This window comes from Sminthopsis crassicaudata, chromosome 1 (genome assembly GCF_048593235.1).
Source record: "Sminthopsis crassicaudata isolate SCR6 chromosome 1, ASM4859323v1, whole genome shotgun sequence".
Taxonomy (NCBI): Eukaryota; Metazoa; Chordata; class Mammalia; order Dasyuromorphia; family Dasyuridae; genus Sminthopsis; species Sminthopsis crassicaudata.
In genome coordinates this window covers 163,985,185-163,993,762 of record NC_133617.1, presented here as the reverse complement: position 1 = coordinate 163,993,762, position 8,578 = coordinate 163,985,185, and positions in this window count along the sequence as shown.

The window sequence follows — 8,578 nt, the reverse complement described above, 5'->3', positions numbered from 1 at the left end:
AAACAAAAGAAGCTCCTTGTTCCTTGGTATTGGTTGAGGCAGGAGCTTTGGGGAGCCTTTAGATGGGGGAAGGACTTCAAGCCTTCTCTCTCATCTGGCTGCCATATGGCCATGAATACTTGCTATTGCTATTCTTTTCTTTGTGTTGTATTTATTCTTTTCTGATCTGATGTGAATAATTCTCAGAGATAGAATGAACCGTGCTACTTATTTTGTGAGCTTCCAAAGACCAGAAGAATCACCAGCGATTAGAATCTGTAATACGATCCACTGATGGCCCCACCAGTCAAGCCCAGTGGAGGAGTCCAGTCTGGGAGTGACCTATTTGAGCCAGCCCAGAAATAGATCAACATTGCAATCTGGAAACTGTCCTACAAGTAAGGAAGCGACATCCATTCTTGTACCTCACTGTTCTATGGTCATGTCTAACTCTTTGTGACCCCTTTGGGGTTTTCTTGGAAAACTAGAATGGTTTGGCCATTTCTTTCGTTACCCATTTTACCTAGTGCTCTAACCAGCTACCTAACTGCCCTGCGCTTCACCCAGAAGCCAATTTATTGAAGCGGGTGGGGAATGCTTTCTGGCAGCCACTGTAAGTCTATTCTCCCAGAGCTTGAGAGGTAACTAGAGGAAACTAGATATGCCCTAGATTAGGGATGCACATTTGTGCTCTGGTTATTGTTACACTTCCTCAGTAAATAACCTGTAAAAACTATTTGATTGTTGATCTTGAAGAGGGATCATCTGATCAAAATCATATCAAGGTTATAATTACTGGTGTTTGATATTGAAAACAAATTGAATGAGAGCTTATGAATAACAGATCTAGAGAAATCCCACTAGATCTTTGAGATTTCCTTTAGAATTCAGCTCCTTTTGTTTGCAACCCCCTAAGGGGTCTCCTAACTGAATGTGGAGGGAGCAAAATTATAATTATCAATAAATGTTTGATTTGTATATGTATTTTATATCTCTATATACTCAAGGTCACTTAAAAAAATTTTTTTTTCACTAAAAAAGGGGTTGTGCCGTGGAAAAGTTAAGAAGCCCTACTCAAGAACACTAAGGAAATATAGTCAATCACGTTCTAGGGACCCAAAATTATAATATAAGAAAGGCATTAGAAAGTGAACCTAGCAAGTAATCCTTAGCTATAAATGTAATAAAGATGGACTGGAGATTATAGACTAAGGGCCTGGCATAGTCAGACTAACACTTTAGGAAAAAATCACTTTGCTGCAGTTTCTGAAATATAAAGTTGAGATTTTGGCTCATCTGTACGAAATTAGGATTTTGAAGAAATGGGCAAATTCAGCTTTGCTGACCTCACAACCCTCATCCTCAAAATAAGGAACCTCCAGATAATTAAAGAGTGCCTCCCTTTTTTCTGAACTCCCTCCCTTCTTTTTCTCTGTTTTATCTGCCATTCCGTGCTCTCCACAGGATCCCTCTGTGGCCCTCTGCCCTGGGGAGGACAGCTCCCCGCAGTCTCATGGCTTCCAGTACCCCGAGTGACTCAGCACAGTGTGAATGAGCTGCCTAAACAAGATAGGATCACCAAGCTCTCTGTGGCCAGTAGCTGATAGTATTCTGCGCTAATGTAATCAGAGTGCTCACTCCTTGCAGTTCATGTTTCCTGCTATTCCGTTTCCTTCTTTCAGGTCAGGTGTTAGTTGAATCAGCGATTTACCAGATGCCTTCTCAGGCCCAGTGTTGCAGCACAGGGTGAGGCTGGGGACACAGCCCCAAAGGAGAGCCAGATCAGCAATGTCATCAATTACCTCATTGAACCAAATATAGACCCTATCCCTTGCCCCCCCCCTCCCTTCCAAAACTAGCTTCTAAAAAGCCAGGATGTGATATGCAGTAGTGTTCTCTCCTACCCCCCATATGTATCTATATATTTTTCTTTTTTTCAAAGTTTTATTATTTAATATTGTGGCTGACAATTAATCAGACAAATGTGGAATGTTTCCTAACAGTCGCTTTTTCGTTTCTCTTCTGTCCTGTGGCTCCACCCTGCTCCTCCTTTGTTTATGACAAATTCCAAAGTACTGAGTACCAAGAGTCTAACATCCATCCAGGCCGAGCCCTTATCACTCTGGGTTTTTTATCTTCCCCTGGTTCCCTCCTGGGCAAAGTGGCAGGAAGTATAATTGGAATAGAATACAGGGAGCCAAAAACTGCTTTGACTTCTGTGCCATGGCCCTTCTTGCCAGGGCTGAGTGAACAGACAAGTTTAAGACTCCGGTCAGTCTTGATCACACAGTCCCAAAGTTCCTAGGACTGTAGCATATTGGAGCCAGAAGGGACTTGAATAATAATAATAACAATAATAATATATACATAATTTATATAATGCTATAAGGCCTATAAAGTCCAGTGCTGTGAAAAAATAATGCAAATTATTCTCATTTCATTGAAGTTAGTGAACTGTCACTGGTAAGGTAGGAGTAAATACTGGAGACCAGAATTCAAGCCCAAGTCTCCTGAACCCAAGTGCAATATTCTATGATTTATGGACCCCAGGGAGAGAGAATTTCATTCACTGGAATATACAAAGAAAACATTCAAACTGAGGAGAGCAGAGTTATTCAGCCCACTTGGCAGCCAGTGGTAGTTTTTACCTCCAAACCCAGTGTAGGCTGTCCTGGGAGGTAATTTATGGGTGCCCCTCCCCATGAAGGCAGGATGGTATAATCCTTCCGGATTCCACATAGCTGTCGTTTCACCCCTACATGTATCACAACAAGCCTTCCTCCTGTGTTCCCTGGCCCAGGCTTACCACCACTCAAATGCCCTTCTCTCTCCAGGGACGCTGCTTCCCCAGGAACAGAGCCGTAGCATCAGGGGAAATGGGATGGGATGTGTGTCTCTCATGTCTCTTTCCATCTCTAAGGGACATACGGCTAAGACTTTAGGGAGCTGAGGCTTTAAACCTCCTTTCTGGGAAGTGGGGACCCTGTCAGGGCCGCCCTTTCATAGAAACACAGATGGGACATGTGTTCCCTAACCCAAGACAGCCCATGGACACACAGGACGGAACCCTCAGAAGGGCGTCTCGGTGGGTCCCAGCAGCAAGGTTGGTCCAGAAAGAGTCGTGCTTTCAGACGGCTGGGCTCCTGGCAGGCTGCCACATTTCTCCTCCTGCTCCCAGAGAAGGGAAGGCTCATGGGAGGAGTTACAGGAAGGGGAGCCCAACAGGAACAGAGAAAGCAGCGGTGGGAAAGGAAGCAGGGCAGAGAGCTTATGCAGCAGCTGGGGAAGACGCTCCACAGCTGTTGTTGCTTTCTCCTTGGGGGAGACACAGAACTCGCTCAGATCTGCCTTCCTGCTCCCCAGACCCACTGAGACCCATTAGACAGCTTAGAAGCAAATAAGACATCTTCCTCTAGAAAAATTGCCCTACTTGGACATCTTATCGTGTATTCCCTCTGCCAATCTCCTTTTCCCCCATTTTGAAACTGTCCACCCCTGGAACTTGGACCTGACTTCCAGAAATCACTCTCATCACCCTCATCAGAGAAGAAGAAAAAGTGGGGGCTGAATGTCAACAAAATCTTCTCATATTTGGAGGATGGGGAGGAAAAAAAAAGAATGTTGCAATTTAATAATAAATTTAACTTAATTTTCATTTATTTATAATATTAATAATAAATTTAATTAATAAATTAATTAATAATAAATACCAGCAAGACTCTTGTGCCATTTGCATCTTCATTTGTCTTATCTTTTTTAGCAATGAAAGCCATTAAAACCAAGTTTCACAAGGTGTGCCATAACTGTTGGATATGGTATCAACAGACATGATTCAAGTCCCTGCTATATTGGTTGAAAATTTGATTTTCACACTAGAGAACTCAGAGGTAATGGGTATATGAGTGATGTCAAGAGGACAGGATTTTGGAGAAAGATAAGAAAGGGTGAACCAGATTGTCATTCAACCAGACATTCAAATCACTATATTACAATGTTAAACCAAGATTAAAAAAAATAATAAGTCACTTAAATACATTGTTGTCATTAAAAATATTGTAACATTTTAGTAAGAATACAAAGGTTTATTATAGAAAATAAAATATTTTTTAAAATACTGTTTATTCCAACTTTATCTTGTCATCTTAAATGTATTTTGAACATATTTTATAACATATATGTATATATTGAATTTATAAATATATTAATGTGCTCTTACCTTAGTTTCATCTCTCCAAATTGGGGCTAATAATAGCACTCTCCTCTTAGGGCTGATATTAGTAAAGAATTTTGCAAAACTTAAAAGTGCTATATAAATACTAATTATTATTATGTAACTCATATATATATATATATATATATATATATATATATATATATATATATATATATATATATATATATATATATATATTAAAGGCATTGCTCAAAAATTTATTGCTAATAGGAATACAAAGATCAAAAATTTTTTGCTGGACCACAATGTTGATGATTTTTTTTCCCCCTTCATTCTTGAAAAGGACTAATGCCATCCCAAGGGTGATATCTTGACTTGTACATGAATTGGATATGAGTGGGACAGAGCTGCACAAAGTCATCAGCTTCATTCTTTTCTCAAGAGTCATCAAAGTCCAGTGGCAAGACAAAGGTTAGAGAGAACCTTATATGGCCAGCCCTAGATGTTGTTTGTGGCTTTCCTAAATTAAGGTTTTTCCTATGTCTCAGTTGAAGATCTAAGAAGTCTGCATGCTCTCTTCCTTGTTGGACTACTCAACTAGAGTACCAATTTTATTTTTGAAGAGTGAAATTGCTTTTAGTTGCATACAAAAAGGAATGTTTCTCCCTCCACTGCCCCTCCCTCAAAGGAAAAAATTAAACAACAACAATATTCCAGTATAAATTTTTCGGAAGTCTTTTTGTATGGTGTATTTTTCTGTAGTGGTCTTGTATGTTATAAGTCAGAGCAGCCTTTGAGACTGAGAAGTAACACGGTCTAAAAGATGGAATGCTGGACAGCATCAAATAGGCTTCAGTTTGAATCCATCATCAAAAGCTTATCTGTGCAACCCTTAGCAAATCACTTAATTCATCTGAATCGCAGTTTCCTCATTGGTAAAATAATAATAACTAATTCACAGTATTGTAAGAATTAAATGAAATTCCTAAAAAAGTTTAGGTTATCATGACACTAAGTTCCATTAAAGGAAAGAAAATCTTTATACTTTTTATCTCCCCTATGTCACAGTGATAAGTGCATAGTATGAGCAAAGTGCTTGTTGAATTGAATTGAAAAATATTTAATTGAACTGAAAACCTCATTATTCTTATCTTTAAGAGCACTTCTATATTTTTAATAGTTATAGAACATTTCTGTGACTCAATTTCTTTATCTGAACAATCATATAGTTGGATTAGATGATCCAGCTCTAAATCTATAGTCCTAGAATCTCTCAGGTTTTTTCTGTCTCCATTTTTATAGTCAAAATAATAGTTGTTATATTTAATATAACACTTTATAGTACACCAATAAAACACCTTTACAGACAATTATCCACAAAGTATAGCTGTCTAAAACAAATCTTATTGTTTCATATAGTAGATGCACTACAAATGTTTGTTGAATATGATACCAATAGAAATTACTAGGGTCCCTACTGTATTAGCTGAAGATTTTAAACTCACACTAGAAAGGTCAGAAGTAAAGTATGTGACTGACCTTGAGACAATGGGGTTTTGGAGATAGCTAAGAAATAGTGAGCCAGGTTGCTTGTCATTTAGGTAAAGAAGCAGGTAAAGCAGGTCATTTGATTAGGATAGGGAGAAAGAAGAAGAAAGCTTAATTTTCCATTCTCATGTAGAAATATCAAGTATCCTGCCATAAATACTCAGCCCTGCAAAGAACAGAGATGATGGTCATATGCCAAAGCTCATTTTAACATTCACAAAACAATTGCTTAGTTGCTCTGCAGAAATATTATTTCCACTTTTGAATTGTGTCAACCTTATTAGTCTGTCTGAAGCACAGAGCTCATGACCCCTTAAATCTGTTCTCTAGATTAAACAATTCTACTTCCTCTCTTAACTAGAAATTTATAAACATGGAATCAGGAGGAACTGATATCAAATCTGTGTGATCTCAGGGAAGTCATTTAACTTCAGTCTGCCTCAGATTCCTCATCTATAAATTGGGATAATAACAGTACCTACCTACTAGGATTGTTATAGATCAAATGGTAAAATATTTATAAAGCACTTTGAAAATCTTAAAACCTTCATATTAGCCTTTTCAGATCAAAATAATTATTCTTTAGAACCAGAAGATCGCTGTACACTTCAATGCTGTATGAAGATGTATTCTGATGGAAGTGGAAATCTTCAACATAAAGAAGATCCAACTCACTTCCAGTTGATCAATGATGGACAGAGATAACTACACCCAGAGAAGGAACACTGGGAAGTGAATGTAAACTGTGAGCACTACTGTCTATCTACTTATACCTTCGGAATCTAATACTTAATGTGCAACAAGAAAATGGGATTTACACACATATATTGTATCTAGGTTATACTGTAACACATGTAAAATGTATGGGATTGCCTGTCATCTAGGGGAGGGAGTAGAGGGAAGGAGGGGATAATTTGGGAAAATGAATACAAGGGATAATGTTATAAAAAAATTACTCATGTATATATACTGTCAAAAAATTTTATAATTATAAAAAAAAGATAATTATTCTTAATATAAAAAACCAGTACAATAATAAATAGCTCTTTTTTGTCTTCTGCTAATATTATCCACGTCAGTACAATTCAACGCCTATTATTTTTTTGTTTTTCTTCTAGCCAATAGCAAATACAACCCCACCATCACCAAATCCATTCCTGCAGTCCTTAGCATTTTTGCAAACTTCTATTTAAAGGTCAGTTTTGGGGGTTATTGTTATAATTGTTATTCTCTATAAGATCAGTATGTTGAGTCTTCTCACCATCTTAATCAGTTTTCTATAGTCCCCATCTTTTGGCTTTGTACCTCTTAGAATGTGGGTCAGCTAAGTGGAATAGTGGATAGAGCACTAGGCTTGAAATCACAAAGAATCATCTTCATGAGTTCAAATCTAGTTTCAGATAATTATTAGCTACGTGACCCTGAGCAAATCACTTAACTCTCTTTGCTTGTAAAATGACTTGGAGAAGGAAATAGCAAAAAAAAAAGTATCTTTGTCAAGAAAATAACCTCCGTTGCAACTCCTAAAATGTGATAAGCACAATTAAGCTTCATATGTAGTATATCCAAAAACAATCCAATAGCTTCCCGAATTATTGACATATAGAGTTTTGGATGTTTTTTCATCTGTTCACTTATTTGTTTGTTTATGGGGTTGGGATTTCATTTGCATAGGGAAGCAAGTCAACAATTGTTACATAACTCAAAAATCTTAGGAAATTATCAAAGAGCACTAATAAATAAGCAACCCATTTATTAAGCATCTATTATGTACCAGACACTGTACTAAGTGCTAGGGATACAAATGATCAGAAGAAAGATCTCAGACAAAAGAAGGCAGGAAAGGGGGAGGACATCAGGGGGCACTGGGTGTGGAGGTGCCTTGTTTTATAGAGTTGAAACCAGGGAGAGCAGCAGATGCAAAGTGGAGCTGAGAATCCAGTTTCTGCACTTCATAAAGGAAGGCCTCCACAGGAGTTTGAAAGGATTTCAGTGCTCCACCTCAAGTTTTCCAATCAATTAGAGAGAAAGAAAAGCTGAGAGAGATGGCGTCAATCAAGTCTTGAGTTAGTAATGGTGGTTAGATTTGAACTGATGAGCTTATCCTGGTGATACATACCCCACAAATGCCACTGCTATGCTTCTCCCTAACAATCAACCAGAAGGCTCATTTAGATCTTTACCAGTGATATTTACTCAAATGGCATAGCAAGAACAGTTATTAAAAATAATTGCCCCAACACTAAAAATATATATCCTTCATGTATTTTTTCAAAGAAATTGTTATTTGAGTATGACTTTTCCCATTCTACTGACTTTTTAAGTCTATGCATGAAACTTTATATTTATCCCTTAAAAAATTGCTTCAAGCTATAGTCAGTCTAATATTCAAGTTTGTTAAAATTGGGTTTGATATTAATTCTGTCACCCACTATATTAATGGTCCCTTCTAGCTTCTCATTTTTATATTTAATGATCCAATCTAATTTATTTATTTTTAATTCACATTGCTATATGAATCATGTTGGGAGAGAAAAATTAGATCAAAAGGGAAAAATCATGAGAGAGAAAAAAAAAAAAAAAACAGAAAAAGAAGTGAACATAGCAGTGTTGATTTACATTCAATCTCCATAGTTCTTTTTATGGATTTAGATGGCATTTCCTGTCCAAAGTCTATTGGGATTGCTTTGGATCATTGAATCCCTAGAAGAACCAAGTCTTTCATTGTTGATCATCACACTTCTAGGTTGGCTTTGGTAAGTTAAATATTCTTTGGATATGATCATTCAATTGGTTACAAGTCTGCTTTGAAAACGTAAAAATCAGTTATTATTACTACTGTTATCATCATCAAACTTATCTATCTTGCTTAAAAGG